This window comes from Pongo abelii, chromosome 17 (genome assembly GCF_028885655.2).
Source record: "Pongo abelii isolate AG06213 chromosome 17, NHGRI_mPonAbe1-v2.0_pri, whole genome shotgun sequence".
NCBI lineage: Eukaryota > Metazoa > Chordata > Mammalia > Primates > Hominidae > Pongo > Pongo abelii.
This window is the reverse complement of record NC_072002.2, coordinates 28,384,481-28,402,432: the sequence shown is the minus strand read 5'-3', so window position 1 is coordinate 28,402,432 and position 17,952 is coordinate 28,384,481. Positions and strand designations below refer to the sequence as shown.

The 17,952-nt window shown below is 39.2% G+C and overlaps 1 long non-coding RNA gene across 1 annotated transcript in view; it reads left to right on the top strand.

Moving 5' to 3' along the window:
* The first annotated feature begins 3,553 nt into the window (after positions 1-3,553).
* The window catches only part of LOC134760326 (uncharacterized), a 43,003-nt gene continuing 28,604 nt past the window's right edge, over positions 3,554-17,952 (top strand). The window contains exons 1-2 of the long non-coding RNA XR_010137674.1: positions 3,554-4,004; positions 14,364-14,504. This is a non-coding gene — a long non-coding RNA (uncharacterized LOC134760326). The remainder of the gene's footprint in view (positions 4,005-14,363; positions 14,505-17,952) is intronic.

Here is a 17,952-nt window from a genome sequence, read left to right as displayed (position 1 = left end):
TAATTAACTTGTTTAAAGTCACCGGGCTTTAGGCCAGGCACAGTGGCTGATGCCTGTAAACACAGCACTTTGGGATGCTGAGGCAGGCTGATCACTTGATGTTAGGAGTTCAAGACCAGCCTGGCCAACAAGGTGAAACTCTGTCTCTACTAAAAATACAAAAATTAGCCAGGTGTGGTGGCGCATGCCTGTAATCCCAGCTACTCAGGAGGGTGCGGCAGGAGAATCACTTGAACCTGGGAGGCAGTGGTTGCAGTGAGCCGAGATCGCACCACTGCACTCCAGTTTGGGTGACACAGAGCAACTCTGTCTCAACAAAAAAAATTTAAAGTAAAGTAAAATAAAGTCACCAAGCTAGTCAGTGTCAGCATTGGAAGCCGGCCATGTGCTTCTCAATCTGTAGCTCTGGTTGCATAAATAGGTCTCTATCTTCTTCTCATATTTGTGTTTATGCATATCTGTAAATTTATACCCACAATAAGTTCAATTCAAAGAATATTTATTGACCTCTTAATAAACCTTCGAGTTATGGTTTTGATTCTGTATCTCCTAAACTCATTTTTCCAAAATACTTTAATATCATTATTTCTATATTCTTAGCAAAATGTATTAAACAAGTGGTCAAAATTCTATTATTTTCATTTATTGGCTGAAGAAGTGGAAGGGTTAAATGACATTCCTAAAATCAAATGAACTAAAAGATGGCACAGAGCTGTGGAGAGTTCAGATTTCCTGACATCATCCTAGGTTCTTCACAATTTGTCACAGGTTTGTGGGTAAGGTTGAGAAAATCATGTACCACCAACATTTTTTTCCTCATGGAGTCCAAATAATCTATGACAATCTGTCACTTGGTCTTATGTTAAAGTCTGTGTTTTCGTGAATCCACCATTAGTTTCTAATGTTCATCTGTTTGTGATCATGTCACTTCTACTTCCACTATAACAGCAGTCTGGCCCATCGAGGGGCTGAGATGAGCATAGTTTAATGCTTGTAGATGGGCTAAGTCTAGAACTTCACTCCTGGTGGCATTGTCCTGCCTCTCCATGCTAACTACCTTTTAGCACATGTACTGAGTGCCAGGTACTATGCTAAATGCATTATATGCATCTCTGTATTTAATCCTCATGATACGATCATTATAATCCTACTAAATAGGTTGAAATTAATTTGCCCAATTGTAAGCTGGGAAGTGAGAAGACCAGGATCCAAACCCAGGCAGTTTGACTCCCAAGTCCTGATACTTAACCATCATGCCACTTGCCTTAAGTCTCTACCTTGGAGCCATGTCAATCTCTAAATAAGAATACTGCTTCCTGTTCTGGTGCACCTTTCTCACCTCTCTCACTCCCTCTCAATTCAGTTTTCTCCTTCTGCATCAATCATTACTTGATGATGTTTAACCTAAGAGGCAGAACCCAATGACAGTTCTCATTTTTTAAGAAAACTCATGGACTTGGTACAGTATTTCTCTTGTGTAAACTGGTATTTGATCTCAAGCTTTTCAAAGCTCACCATCAGTCCCAGATGCTGTGCTGACTCTGCAAAGCAGTGTATGATAAATTTTCTGCTCTTTCAACTTCTGTGCTTTAAGAACACAGTCATCGGTCTACATTCGACAATTTCTGTGTCATTGTCAATGGTGTCTGAAATGTTTGTAATATGATGAGGTAAAAGAGTCCCCCAGATGTCAAAATATGTATTGTGACATAGATTTCTAAATTCCTTACTGCACTCTCATACACAACTGCACAGAAAAAGTTGAACAGGACTGAACATAACACATAGTCTGACATCACTCAATTCTTGGTGGGCATGGAGAATTGGCAAACTTTTGAGAGTCTCCAAACTTACTGAAAAGTTGCCAAGTGCTTTTTATGAGATTCTGGAATGCACTTTAGAGATTCTCCTGCTATTCCCTTCACATTTCCTGTGCATTAAAACTAGATGCATTGTACTGTGCCTTGATATTAAACACAAGCATATGCTTTTGAATAGCTGACCCTGGAATTTCTAACTAGGATTTGCTTTTTTGATGTGAAGGTTATTGTTTGATATGGTTATTATTTTGTTTAATGTGAGATACTTAGCACTGATTAGCACTACAAGTGGCCATGGGTACATGAAAAGGTGAATTTCAACAAATGTAAATGTCACTCTGGGGAGTAATTGCACATATTTAAATATACAGACCATCCCCGACTTAACGATGAGTTGACTTACAATTTTTCAATTTTACAATGGTGCAAACGCAATACACATTGAGCACACTCCTCTACTTAGGATGCAGCAATGTCTGCACTTTTTAACTTATGATGTTTTCCATTCATGATGAGTTTATCTGGATGTAACTCCATCATACTTCAAGAGGCACTTGTATATACACCTGTCAAATAGCCCTGTTTACACAAAATCATCAGACTTAACAATAGAAGGATCAGAACTATAATTTGTTATTTCTTAATCGTTCTGAACTTAGTATGGTTTGCTGAGAGTACCCTTCTTTGCCATCAAAAGTTATATAAAAAAATCTTAACAGGCAATCTAGACTGGACATTTGAAAGCCAAGTTGCAAGAAAGGCTTCTTTTTAAATTAGATGGTACAGAGATGTATAGATAATATTAGAAAATGTCAAGGGTGGAGGTAGAAAGGCTGATATCAGAGTTGTCTGGAATTTGTGACACAGCACTTTTTGCTCTGAGAGTTATTAAAGGTTTCCATTGCCTTTTCAACTCAAGTTCCCAGAACCTACTGGTCAGCTCTACCCTGACAAGCTCCTTTGAATTTACAGGTCTTTCTTTGTCCTGTCATCAGATCCTCGTGGGCTGGATCCACTGGACTCAGGCCCCTTTCCCTGTAATGGAGGGAGATTTGCCAAGTGTTCTAGCTTGGGCTTGGGATAGAAATGATGTATAAATCTTGAGCTGGGCCCTTTAATTCCCTCCCATGTGCAGTGTGTAGGGGCATTCTGTTTCACATCACCACTGTGACTGGAGTGTCCGGGAGCCGTGAAAAGAGTGCTGTCTCATCCACGCTGAGAAAAGTCCCTAAGTGCAGACAGGAATCTTTCCTGCGAGGCCACAGAGTGCTATGTCTGAGATGCTGACAACCAGTGGGCACCGGCTGCCCTCAAGCTAATTCCCAGGGCTTGGTTGGCAACAGCTGAACTCAGTACAGTGTTGACATTCCGCTCCTCCGTACGTGGTTCTTGTCCAACTCACCAGCGGCTCATGTGTCTCCCTCATCCCAATCCCGGCCCCATAGGTGGGAAGTCGGGCTCAATTCTCTTTCAAAACTATTGTTTATACACGCTTGTATAAACATGCTCTGCTCCTTAGAGTATTTGTTTCTAATCTTAAAACACATTTTCTCCCCCTAAAAGCAGAAACAAAACAAAAATATACTCCCGGTTGTTATCAATCCAATCTTATCAGCACTAGACAGAACCTGACTTCTGGAATCCACTCCCAGGCAAGGGTGCCCCGCCCCTGCCTGAGGATGCCCCGCCCCTGGCTTCTGCGCAGCCGCACTTGCAGCCACCCTGGGCAGGCGGTGGAAGGTGGGGCAGCGCTGCCTCTGGTGCGCAGAGGCAGAGGCCGCCATTGACCACCGAATCGGCTTGGCTAGAACTCAAAGCCTTGTGCCTGGCTGTCAGTCCCTACCTCACCACGTTGACACAGACTGTGTGGCTTTCAGGGTACCTTTCCACGTATTTTCCTGTCCAGTCAGATGAGAAGAGGGAACAGTCTGAGAGAACCACGAAACTGCCAAACCCAGTGGGTCCGAATATTCCTTCAAGATTTCAAGAAAGCCGACCTTGAGGACGGCCACGGGGCCAACTGCAGTATGGACAAGTCGTTCTTGTAGTTGCACAGATGGCCATTGACAAAAACAGCCCTGCTTGGGTGACTCCTGAGCCCTGATACCCGAATGAGTATGATCAACCGGTGATGGGCCTGGATCCGGCTGTGGGAGTGTCCTGATGAGCCCTGGGCCAGCGGAGGTGAGCCCCAGGCTGGCGGTCACTCCCGGGCACTGGATTTGAAGCGCAGGGCCTCCTTACCCCTGCCACCAGACATCCACTGCGTTTCTTCCCCATTTGTACCATTCCTTCCAAGAGAGTTAACAGAGTCCCAGGTCCCTCTCATAAAAACGACTGGGAATCGTGTCCAGAGATGTAGGCTGGGCGGAGGCTGGAGACCCTTGGGTATAAGTGAGGCTGAGGATCTGAGATGCAGACCAGGCATGAGTCAACTGAGGTTTTCAAGCAAGATCAGCTGCAGTGCAGAGGTACAGCTGTCTCCGTTTGGAGATTGGGGAGAAAATCCCAACGTTTTAGTAAAAAGGGAGCTTCCTATCCATACGGTGGAATAGCTAGATACTAGGAAAGGAGAATCGAATCTGCTGTTCATTGTCCCAGTTTTCAGAACCCTTGTGGTGACCATTAGGACAATGCACTGCAAACTTTGGTTTCCTGACTTCTTTATATCCTTAAAAATGACTGAGGACCCCAAAGAACTTCTGTTCATATGGGTTTTATATATCAGTGTTTACTGTGTTACAAATTAAAAGGGAGAAATCGGAAACTATCAATTTATTTATTTGTTTATTTTTGTTTATTTATTTTTTTTTTTGAGACAGTTTTGCTCTTGTTGCCCAGGCTGGAGTGCAATGGCGCGATCTCGGCTCACTGCAACCTCTGCCTCCCAGGTTCAAGCAATTCTCCTGCCTCAGCCTCCCGAGTAGCTGGGATTACAGGCGTCCACCACCACGCCCGGCTAATTTTTCGTATTTTTAGTACAGATGGGGTTTCACCATGTTGCTCAGGCTAGTCTTGTACCCCTGACCTCAGGTGATCCACCAGCCTCAGCCTCCCAAACAGGTGTGAGCCACTGCGCCCGGTCTTATTTAAAACAGTAATGAACCCCTTACATGTGAACATTCTTATGAAAAATAACTTTGTTTTCCAGAACAGAAGAGTAACATTATATTACATTTTTGCAAATTTCTTTAATATATTCTCTTATCTCAACATTCAGTCTGTTGTGATCAGCCAAATAGACTCTAGAAAACTTCACCATCCACCCCAGAGTGAATGAGAGTGAAAAAGATAATGACACCTTGCCATTATTATGTAAATAGTTTTGGCTTGGCAGACTGCCTGACAGGGTCCCCACTTTGAGAACCTCTGGATTAGGAAGTTCAGAGGAGTGAGCCAACCACAACAAAGCAAGTCAAGGTGCTTGAATTTGGCTCCTGCCTTGTAGCACACACTGGAGGTGAGCGTTTTTTGATGAATCATTCTTTTGATAATATTTTTATAGGAAAACTTGATGCAGTTTCATCAAGAATTATGTTTCCATGATATAAATGCTCCCTAAGTCTTCTCCTGGTGTAAGAATTTATGATGAGAGGCTAGTATTCAGTCTTTGGCTTCATAATGGTCTGATAAGGAAGGAGTCATTTATCCCACAAAAATCACTGTTTCTTTATCTATTCATTTTTGGGGGCATTATAAATTCGATGAAGTGAAATTCTCCTGATTTCCCTCAACCTCCTTGACTGTTCTTTTTCAGTCTTCTTTACTGGCTTCACCTCTGCCTAAATGTCCAGAGGAGAGTAGGAAGGAGGAAATTCCATCCATGGTAGTTTGAATGGGCTACACAAGGTCTCAAAGTAGTACAAATAGCCATCTTTCCTGCTGGGTGATGGTCTGCTTTCTGGGTTGCAATGGGGAAGATTGATGTCTTATCATGCAGGAGAACTTGCAGTGTCCTGAGCCTTCTTCTGTATGCTGTCTCCCTAGATGATTTCATCCAATCCCATGGCTTTCAGTGTTTTTATCCTCAAAACACATTATCTACCACCATTGCTTCTAAATTGAGTTCTGGGCTGAAATTTTAACTGCCTACATGATGTCTCTACTTTTATATCCTGGAGACAACTCAAATTTAACAAAGCCAAAACTGAACTATCTTTCTCCTTAGTGTACATAATCAAATGTGTTTCTTCTTCATTTTTCCCATGTTAGAAATTTGCATCATAGTCTTCTAAGTTGCTCAGACTATAATTCTGGAAGTCATTCTTGAGACCAACTCATCTTGACCTCTTATACTCTAGTCTGTAATCTAGTTCTGTTGATTTTAATTTCAAATTGTATCTCTACTACGTTAGCTTTTTTCATTACCTCAGTCCAACTTTACCATCATCTTGTGCCTGGACTACCACCAGCATCCTTCCTAACTATTCTTCGTATATCCACATACATCATGTCCCCCCTCCAATCTGTCTCCAACAAATTTTTTTAAATCAGAAATACAAATACTTCACTCCCCTTTCTATAGTTTTTCCCTGGCCTATCAATGTTCTTAGGATAAAGGTCAAAGTTCTTACCATAGATCAAAGATACTGGCCCCTGTCTACTTCTCCAGCCTCTTCTTACATCTCTCTGCCCATCACTCTCTGTGAAACCACCCACAGGGGGTTTCATTCATTCAGTGGCCAATATTTATGTATTGAACATGCACATTGTGCCAGGCACTGAGGATACATACAGTGAGTGGCAAACAAGGCCAAGGATCCTATTCTTATGGAAATTATATTCTAGAGTAGGGAATTAGGTGACAAGCAATGATATACATAAATGTCCAAGATAATTTCATGTAGTTAAAGTGCTATGAAGAAAATAAAACAATGTGATAGAAAGCCAGTAGTAGGCTATTTTTAATTGGGTGGTCAGAGAAGACCATGCTATGAAGCTGAGATCAGAGTGACAGGAAGGAGCCAGGTCAGCCATGTTAATATATGGGAACAGAGCATTCCAGGGTAGTGGTGACAACAAAGATAAAAACTCCAAGGCAGATACTGATTCATGAAATAGACCAGTGGGGCTTATCTTAGTATTAGTTTTCAATTGCTGCTGTAATAAATTACCACAAAATTTATGGCTTAAAACAACACAGATTTACTGTCTTTCATTTCTGGGTCAGGAGTCTGAAATGGTCTCACTGGGCTAAAACCAAGGTATTCGTTTCTGGAGACTTTAGGGGAGAATCTGTTTCCTTGCCCTTTCTGGCTTCCAGAGGCTGCCCCGACTCATTGGCTCATGGCCCTCCATCTCCATGTTCAAAGCAAGCAGCGTGGGTTGATGCTCACACCACATCGCTTTCATGGCCTTGCTTCTATCATCATGTCTTCTCTGACTCTGACTCTTCTGCCTCCCTATTCAATTTTCAGAACCCTTCTAATTACACTGGACTGCCCAGATAATCCAGGATAATCCCCCCATTTTAAGTCAGTGATTACTAACCTTGATTTCATCTGCAACCTCAGTTCTTCTTAGCCATGTAAGATAACATATTCACAGTTTCCAGGGATTAGGATGTGGATATTTTGGTGGGGGAGGGGGGAAAGAGGCATTATTCTGCCTACCACAGATAGAAAAGTATGAAAGGAGATGATGTCAAAGAGGTGAGCTTGGACCAAGTTATGAAAGGCTTGTAGGCCACATTAAGGAGTTTGAATTTTATTTCATCTAAAAGGAAAAGCCGTTGAAGGGTTTTAAGCAGGGTAGTTAAGTGATCTGAATTGCATTTTAAAAGGAACATTCTGTTTTCCATATGGAATTGAATTTAAGAGGGAAAAAGTGGCAACAAGGATTCTAGTTAGGAAATGTGTGAACTTCTCTGGGCTTGATTAGTTGGATTAGGGTGGTAGCAATAAAGGTGGAGAGAAGGGAATGGTTATAGGATATATTTTGGAGATAGAAACTTGCTAATATCTTTATATGGATGTATAACAAAGGGAAGGGAAAAATGAAGGATAAGTACTTCATTTATTGAAATGGAGAACCTGGAAGATGACCAAATTTGAAGTGATAGAAATCAATTTTTTTCTCACATTAACTGTGAAAGGCACCTTTGGTATTCAAATGGAGATGTCAATATGGCAATTATATGCATAAGTCTGCATCTCAGAACTGGTTAGGTCTTTTGCTATTTTATTTCTTCTGTAGTTCATTGTTTACATATGATACTTGGCAGCCATTCATTAAATAATATAAAGTTCTATCAGGACCAGCTTGAACAGCTATTAAACATTTTGTCCTGAAAAACAATTCAGAATGATGCCAGAACAACTGGACATCCACATGCAAAAAAATGAATGTAGACCTTACACCCATCACAAAACTTACTGAAAACTGATCACAGACCTAAATGTAAAACACAAAACTATAAAACTCCTAGAAGATAACATAAGAGAAAATCTAGAAGACCTCATGTTCTGCAATGACTTTTTACATCCAACACCAAAGTCTCAATCCCTGAAAGAAGGAATTAATCAGCTGTACTTTTTTAAAAATTAAAAATTCTGGGCCTGGTGCAGTGGCTCACGCCTGTAATCCCAGCACTTTGGGAGGCCATGGTGGGTGGATCATTTGAGGTCAGGAGTTCAAGACCAGACTGGTCAATATGGTAAAACCCCACCTCTACTAAAAAATACAAAAATTAGCCAGATGTGATGGTGCGCACCTGTAGTCCCAGCTACTCAGGAGGCCAAGGCAGGAGAATCGCTTTAACCCAGGAGGCAGAGGTTGTAGTGAGCCAAGATTGCATCACTGCACTCCAGCCTAGGTGACAGAGTGAGACTCTGTCGTAGAATAGAATAGAATAGAATAGAATAGAATAGAATAGAATAGAAATTTCTGCTTCATGAAAGACACTTTCAGAATAAAGACAAGCCACAGACAAGAAGAAAATATTTGCAAAAGACGTAACTGATAAAGGACTGTTATCAAAATCCAAAATATATGAAGAACTTTTAAAACTCAGTAATGAGAAAACAACCAGATTGAAAAATGGGTCAAAGACCTTGACAGACACCTAGTCAAAAAAGATATACAGATGGCAAATAAACATATGAAAAGATGTTCCACATATGTTATCAGGGAAACGCAAATTAAAACAACAAGATGCCCCTACATACCTATTAGAATGGGAAAAATTCACAGCACCAAATGCCGATGAGGATGTGGAGCAAGAGGAACTCTCATTCATTGTTGATGGCAATGCAAAATGATATAGCCACTGTGGAAGACAGTTTGGCAGTTTCTTACAAAAGTAAACATACTATAACTATATGATGCAGCACCCAGGCTCCTTGGTATTTATCCAGAGTAGTTGAAAACTTATGTCTATGCAAAACCCCACACATGGATGTTTATAGTAGCTTTATTAATATTTGCCAAAACTTGGAGGCAACTGAGATGTCCTTAAGTAATGAAATGGATATACTATGGTACATCCAGATGACGGAATATTATTTACTGATAAAAAGAACTGTCAAGCCATGAAAAGATATGTAGGAAACTTAAATCCATATTACTATATGAAAGAAGTCAATCTGAAAAGGCTACATACTATAGAATTCCAACTATAGGACATTCTCAGAAAGGCAAAATTAAGAAGTCAGTAAAAAAAAAAAAAAAAAAATCAGTGTTTGCCAGGGGATAGGGAGGATATGGATAAATAAGCAGGGCCCAGAGGATTTTTAGGGCAGCAAAACTACTCTGTATGATACTGTAATGGTGGATACATGTTATTAAACATTTGTCCAGACCCATTGAATGTACAATAGGAAGAATGAACCCTAAATGTAAACTGTGGCCTCTGGGGGATAATGATGTGTCAATGTAAATTCATCAGTTGTAGCAAATGTACTCTTGTGGTGGAGGATGCTGGTAACTAGGAAGGCTATGCAGGTGTAAGGGCAGGAAATACACAGGATGCCTCTGTATCTTCCTCTCAATTTTGCTATGAACCTAAAACTGCTCTTAAAAATGAAGTATTAAGAAAACAAACAAATAGTTCCCAACAAAATTCCCAATGAAATATTTTTGCAACAGATTTTCAGGTAAAAATTTCCTAAGTCAGTTCAGTTTTGACACTGCCATGCTACATGCTGTTTTCAAAGGCTAGCATTCCCAAAGGCTAAGAAACAGCTGTTCTGAAGGTGCAGACTACGTTATTTGTGTTTCCTGTTATTTATTAGTTGGATGACATTGGGAGACCACTTAACCTCTGTGGACCTCAGTGTCGTTATTGAAAAATGGGGGTCATTTACACTTATTTTGCCCACCAAACAGGATTGTTATAGTCAAGTGAAATAAAATATGTGAGAGCATTTTGAAAACGCCAAAGCACTCTGAAAATCAACACTATTATTGTCATTATGATTCCGTCTTAGTACAACTCCTATTACCTTGATGGAAAGATGAAAATACCCTCATTTGCTTTCCTCCCTTTTAAACTTGGTATCCTATTAAGAGTACTTACAGTAAGAGTAGATGGCATTAAATCTTATCACTTGTTCAGGAGCCAGCCTCTCTAATGTTTTTATTTGGATTCTGTTTGTACCAAAATGCATTATCTGTTCCCATTGTTCATTTACCTCTCATGGGAAGAAAACAAGTCATTTGTGGACTTGGAATCCCTAGATATAAAATGTGCCCTTCTTTTGATTCAGAAATAGAGAATCTAAAAAACATGAAACTTGAGGTGTTTCTGTAAGGTGCTGTGGGATTTGAGGTGAAGAATTTGAATATAACCAATATTTTACCTAACAAAAAGCTGTAAATGTAAAAATGCCTTTGTGCTACAAGTAAACTTTCTATCTACATAATATATAGTAAATATACAAAGATTTTCATAAAGCTACACAGAAGAATCCATTTCATTACTTTATAGCTGCCATCTGCAACTGTGTAATGAATGTGCAAGTTCTGGTCCTAATTTTCTTACAGAATGTTGTGAGAAGTAAGTAAGATGAAAAAAATAACTTAGACCATAGTAAATTGTCAGTAAAGTTTATTGTTATCATTATGTCTATATTACATATTTTATTTATAATTATTATCTATTTAGCACTAATATAATTATATTGGTCATGTGATTTAATTGATTGACATATCAGTGTGTTATATTTTAATGTTAATTAGTAATGTTTATATATTATTATATGTTTTTAGTATATTTCTGCTATGGGTTGAATTATGTCCTCCCTGCCCATCACCACCACCAAATGTATATGTTGAAGTCATAAGGCTCAATACCTCAGAATGTGATCTTATTTGGAGATATGGTCCTTACAGAGGACATCAAGTGTCAGTTAGGTCATTAGGACAGACCTAATCCACTAGGACTGGTGTATTTATGAAAGAGAAAAAATTGGAGAATGACCTGCACACAGGGAGAATGCCATGTGAAGATCAAGGCAGAGATTAGGACCATGCTTCTACAAACCAAGGAAGGTATAGCAAAGATTGTCAGCGAACTACCAGAAGTTAGGTAAGAGGCATGAACAGACTCTCCCTCACAGCCTGCAAAAGCTCCCAACCCTGCTAACACCTTGATCTCATGATCCGCTTCTCCAGATGAGACAATAAATTCCTATCATCTAAGCCACTCAGTTTGTAGTACTTTGTTATGGAAAGTACCACATGTCCTAGCAAATTAATGTACTTCCTCACTGGAAAATAGGCAAGAGTGGCCAGATAGATTTTATGGCACAACAACATAGGCAAGGATGCCAAGAGCATTCTTTGGTACTTTCTTCCATTGTCCACTACTGAAATCCTACTTTGTCCCACCAGGTCTGGTCCAAAATCCATTTCCACAACAAAACTTTCCAGTCTTCTGGTCAGAAGCACTTGCTTCCGCTTTTGTGCTTACAACATAGACAAGAATATTTTCCTACCTCATTCTTTCCCCCTGCAATCCATTTTGCCATTGAAGCCAGATTAATCTTGCTTTAAAATTACCCTTATATATTAAATAATTTTTCACCCTGTCCCCCACCCATTCGATTCTAAGCATTTTGAGAACAAGAAATTTATTGTTTATTTGTGGTATGTCTATTTCATCCCCCACAAGCAAGTACAGTGTAGCGCTTGCATGGAACATATAGTAGATGCTCAGCGACTGTTAGAGAAATTGAACTGATTTTCACATCAGTATTTCCTCATCTTCATTGTACTGAAAGAGAATGTTTCAGAGAAGGAGGAACTAAAATTAGTTGAATGAGCAGAGGTAAGTTCCCAAGAAATAATTTTTGATTGAGGTTTGTAAAAGGAGAACTTGTGGGCAAAAAAGCCGCAACCTGGGAATACTAGGGAGTCCATGGCACAGAGCCAAGCACACTAATTGTATCCAGTTGAGGTAAGAAAGGGATTGGATTTATAGCCTCGAGCGCAATTCAAGGCAAGTTTGGGAATCTTGGCTACCTTAGAGAGAAGGAAGCTTGTAAGGTTACAATGCTGAAAAAGATTAGGGCTGCAGGCTGGTTGGGTGTAGGGGAGGAGAAGAGGGGAATGGTAAAAGGGGGAAGCAAATGATTGCTTTTGTCTAGCTAATGGTCAGGCAGGAGGAACCCGGACTACAGCAGGAGTGAATTTGAGGCCAGGGTAGAAGTAGGTCAGTTGACAGCAGTTTTCCAAGCTAGAAGTTAGAACGTGGATAAATGTAAATGAACATGTCTGAACAATAATAGAGACTATTTGAAACTAGAAGGGTTCAAGAAAATATACGATATGTGGTTGCTATCATTGTAGAAATTATCGTTGGAGTAGGCCTGAGGTGTTGGTCTTTTCTTTCTCCTAGTTTCTGTCATCTTTTCCCCTTGTCTAGCTTGAATATTGAACTGAAATACATTTTTAATAGGTTTTGTCTTAAGAGCAGGTGAATTGATTCTATATTTCTCTTTCTTAAAAAGTCAAATCATCGGTTTTCTGTAGCCTTCAATGGATTTTTTCCCACTCAAAGTTTCCACCTTTGCTCTAAGATTCTCTCCATAAGACCGTTTAAATTTCCTTTTATTATTTCCCAAGATAAAGAGAACTTCTACTTTGCTTGAGAACACCCTATATCTGTCTTAATGGCCTAAGAAATTTTACTCAGTTCTTCTATTGTTCTTACAATGTCTAAATGAACAGGACTCTTGAAGACTTCTTTTTCCATTGGATACTTCCATCTAGCACAAGAATAGTCCTATGTCTCATCCCTGAAATTTAAATAAACTTTAGTGTATTTTTATTTTTAGGCATCGCTAGTCTTTAGGGGTAGGAAAGTTAATTGATAGTAGGAAGAGTGTCGGTGAGCTACAAAGAAGTACAAGATACTGTCCCTGTCACTGAACCATTTTCTCAAACTAATTGTAAAGCAAGCTAACATAAGTGTGAATTACATAGCAACATAACTTGTCTCTAACATAATCTGTCTTCAAATGTGCAGACTATGGTCATATTACACTTTACAAAATTACCGCTATGGCATACTAACTGGCTTTCACATGTGTTTTCTATGGGCGTGTACTGGAAGTGTGGCCTGTGTTTCCTCTATGTACTTCTAAAAGTCTGTCTGGGAGTAGTACTCCTTTAGTCTTCCAGGAACCAGTTTGCATGTTGTATTGACATAGTCTTAGGTTGATAGATATTTTTAAAATACAGCATTTGACTCTAAAGAGAAAGGGAGCCTGTGTCGTGATCTGTAGCATAGTTGAAGTGTCAGAGGAGTTTAATAGAGAGGCAGCAGAGTATAGTAGTTAAGTATATGAACTTTGGTTAAGCCCAAACCTGAGTTCAAATCCCGCTCTGCCACTTACTAGCTATGTGACTTTGGACAAATTATTTAATCTTTTTATGCCTTAATTTCTTCTTTAGTGAAATTATTGCAATGGTAGCTACCTTACAGTTTTATGAGATTAAGTTAATTAATGTTTATAAAGTACTGGGAAAAATGCCTAGCTCATAGTAGGTACAAAATAAGTGTTAAGTAAAAGTCTTTCCATAATTAGCAACAAAAATACTTTTGATGGAATTTCAGTTGTGTATTTCTTTGGCTAAGTATTAAATGACTAAATTATCATTTGGATCCTTATTACAGAAATCTCTAAATCTTGTTTGGAGGCCTGATTGATTGGAGATTATGAAAATAACTAAATCTGTTAGTCTGAAAAGCCCTTAACATTCCCCGTGCCAGGCCCTTGTTGCCTGAGACGTTTCTGAGTAAAACTGGGAAAACTTAATGAAGGACAGTAGAATGACAGCATTTCATTTCTGCTTTTGTGACTCAGTGTGAATGGAGGCACCACATTGAACCTCCCCTGAAGTCATGTGCTGTTGTTGGTGTGTGGGCATTTGTGGTAGGGGAGTGGGTATAAGAAAAACAACTATTTCTGAAAAATAGCAGACAATACAATACAGCACTACATGTTCAGTTATAAGGAAATCAGTCAACAGGTTTGGGAAGCAAACTATGAATGCTTGTTTTGATGTTAAATTGCTGATTCTAATCTGGTATAATTTTAGCAAAATCCCCCTATTCTGCTGAATTTAATGGAGCAGAGGAGCTGAGTGTTTGGGAATATGAAGCACCTGAAGCCATGAGAACCACAAAGGCTGAAGATTGCACCCGCTACCCACATCAGTCAAACAGCACTGATTCCATAGGTAGGGTTTCAGCTGCCTATGTAAATTCATTTCAGGTTACTTTCCTTAGCAAAGCTCAACTTAGTATACTCACTGTAGAACGTATTCTTTGTTCTTACAATGGTGAACCTCCTAAGAACACAGTAATACACAGTTGATCTCAGCTTTGATGTTTTGCCTCACTTATACTGCAACCTGATAAGTGCTTTCTTCTCTACAGCATTTTAAGAAAATAAGTATTATTTTGGGACTACCAAGATTAGTAACTGGCTTTATAAAAAGCTGTTTGGTACCTTTCTGAGTTCTTGATGTTTCTATTTCCAAATTAAGAATATAATTACATTTTGTGTGTGCCGTCTTAGTTTCACAAACAATTCTGATTCTGTAATTTAAAATGTACTCTAAAAATATCTGAATCTGAGAGAATGATTTGCTATGTAGTGGCACCACTGAAAAGATTCATTCGATAAATCCCAAGTATAAGATGGCTTCCAAAAAGCATTTGAAAATCATTCCCAGTTATACTTCTTTACGTTTAATCAACCTTGTATAATTTTATAACAGCAAGTGTCTTTTAGCTTTTTTTATTATTTAAAATCTCAAAGGCCAGGCGTAGTGGCTCAAGCCTGTAATCCCAGCACTTTGGGAGGCCAAGGCAGGTGGACTGCTTGAGGTCAGGAGTTCGAGACCAGCGTGGCCAACATGGTGAAACCCCATTTGTACTAAAATTACAAAAATTAGCTGGGCCTGGTGGTGGGTGCCTGTAATCCCAGCTACCTGGGAGGCTGAGGCAGGAAAATTGCTTGAACTGAGGAGGCAGAGGTTGCAGTGAGCCGAGATCGCCCCACTGCACTGCAGCCTGGGCGACAGAGTGGGACTCAGTCTCAAAATAAATAAATAAAATTAAAATCTCAAAGATATGCTAAGTAGAGGAAATAGTACAATGAAGAACTTCATTTACCTTTCAACAATGATCAACTCATAGCTATTTTTGTTTTCTCTACTATTTACCTATATCCCCTCCACCTCCATATTATTTTAGTGCAAATCGCAGACACTATAGCATTTGATCTATAAATATTTCTATGTGTATTGCTAAGATAGACACTACTCTTTTTAAGTGTTATCCCAATACCATCATACTCCTTCAACTTAACAGTCATTCCTTATACAGTAGTCTCCCCTTATCCTCAGGGGGATGTTCCATGACCGCCCACTGGATGCTTAAAACTTAGGATAGTACCAAACCCTATATATACTATGTTTTTTCTTATACATAACATAACTATGATAAAGTTTAATTTAAAAATGTACAGTAAGAGATTAAAAATAGTAACTAATAAAATAGAACAATTATGATGATATACTGTAATAAAAGTTAGATGATTGTAGTTTCTCTCTCTCTTTTCTCAAAAAAATGCTGCAGCAGGCAGTGTGGGAGGCCTAGGTGGGTGGATCACTTGAGGTCAGGGGTTCCAGACCAGCGTGGCCAATATGGTGAAACCTCATCTCTATGAAAAATACAAAAATTAGCTGGGTGTGGTGGTGTGTGTGCCTGTAGTCCCAGCTGCTAGGGAGGCTGAGGCAGGAGAATCGTTTGAACCCAGGAGGCAGAGGTTGCAGTGAGCTGAGATCATGCCACTGCACTCCAGCCTGGGTGACAGAGTGAGACTCCATCTCAAAACCAAACAAAACAGAAAAACCAGCAGGTCTTTGTTCTGAAGCATTTTCCTTTGTCTGGGTACCACTGATCACGTCCCCATTGTATCATCTATCATGTTCTTCTGTCCATTTCATTGGGAGTAAAATCTAGATTGAGCTGATTTAGGTTAGGATTTTTTTTTTTTACAAGAATACTTCATAGGTGGTGATATGGTTTAGCTATGTCCCTACCCAAATCTCATCTTGAATTATAGTTCCCATAATTCCCATGTGTCATGGGAGGGACCTGGTGGGAGGTAATTGAATCATAGCGGTGGTTACCCCATGCTGGTGTTCTCAGGATAGTGAGTGAGTTCTCATGAGATTTGATGGTTTTATAAAGGGCTTTTCCCTCTTTGCTCAGTACTTCTCTCTCCTGCTGCCATGTGAAGAAGCATGTGTTTGCTTCCCCTTCCACCATGATTGTCAGTTTCCTGAGGTCTCCTCAGCCATGTGGAACTGTGAGTCAATTAAACCTCTTTCCTTTATAAATTACCCAGTCTCAGGCAGTTCTTTATAGCAGCCTGAGAACAGACTAATACAGGTGGTATTATTTATCTTTAATAGGAAATACATAATGTCTACTTTCTCTCTTTTGGGATGTTAGTAGCCACTTTTGATTATTGTCTTAGATTCATTGTTTCATTAGAAGTTGTAAAGAGGTAAAAGTTTAATTCTGTTAATTCCCTCTTCAATTATTAGTTGGAATACTTCTTTAAGAAAAGATTGCCTCATCAATTATTTTATTATCCTGAGGTACAATTTTTATGATATAGGCAGGATAAATATTAAACATTTTCCTTCATTTACTACTCTTCACAATAAAGAATTGTTTTTTAAAATAATTCACTGGCTTAAAGAAATTTGATGTGTTTTGGTGCATTACAGTTACTATCTTTATTGATATAATATTGTTTCATCTTTGACAAGTGAGGGATTATTCAGATTTGCTCCTGAGTTTACCTTTTGATAAAATTTAGTAGTTATTGTGAGCTGCTAGTGTAATAACATGGCCATCAACAATATGATTACTAAAATGGGCTGGGTGTGGTGGCTCATGCCTGTAATCCCAGCATTTTGGGAGGCCACAGCGGGTGGATTACCTGAGGTTAGGAGTTCGAGACCAGCCTGGCCAATAGGGCGAAACCCCGTCTCTACTACAAATGCAAAAATTAGCCAAGCATGGTGGCACATGCCTGTAGTCTCAACTACTAGGGAGGCTGAGGCAGGAGAATCATTTGAACTGGGGAGGCGAAGGTTGCAGTGAGCCGAGATCATGCCACTATACTCCAGCCTGGGTGCAATGGAGTGAGACTCTGTCTCAAAAAAAAAAAAAAAATACTAAAATGAATATATTTTTGTTTTATTACTATGCCCCACTAGGAATGTATAATAAAATCACTGTGTTATGGAGTCATATAGAATAGTTCCCCAAGGAGAGTTATGCCTTCAAGTGAATACAGAGTTAGGTTGTTTTATTGCACATCAAATTCCTAGGGACTATTTTTTAATTTTTTATAATTATGTAAAAATATGTACATACACCAAATAAGATATATTCAGAAATCTCAAACTTCTATTTCTGTACCTTCCATCAATTTTCTCTCATATACGTAACTAAATTTTAAAGTGATTTTTCTTCCACTAAAAAATCAGATTTAGTGATATAAAATTTACAAAAAATACAGCTAACCAGTTTTATGGGTATGACTTGATAAGTTTTGAAAAATGTGACATGACTACATGTTACACCATATGCAAACACCAT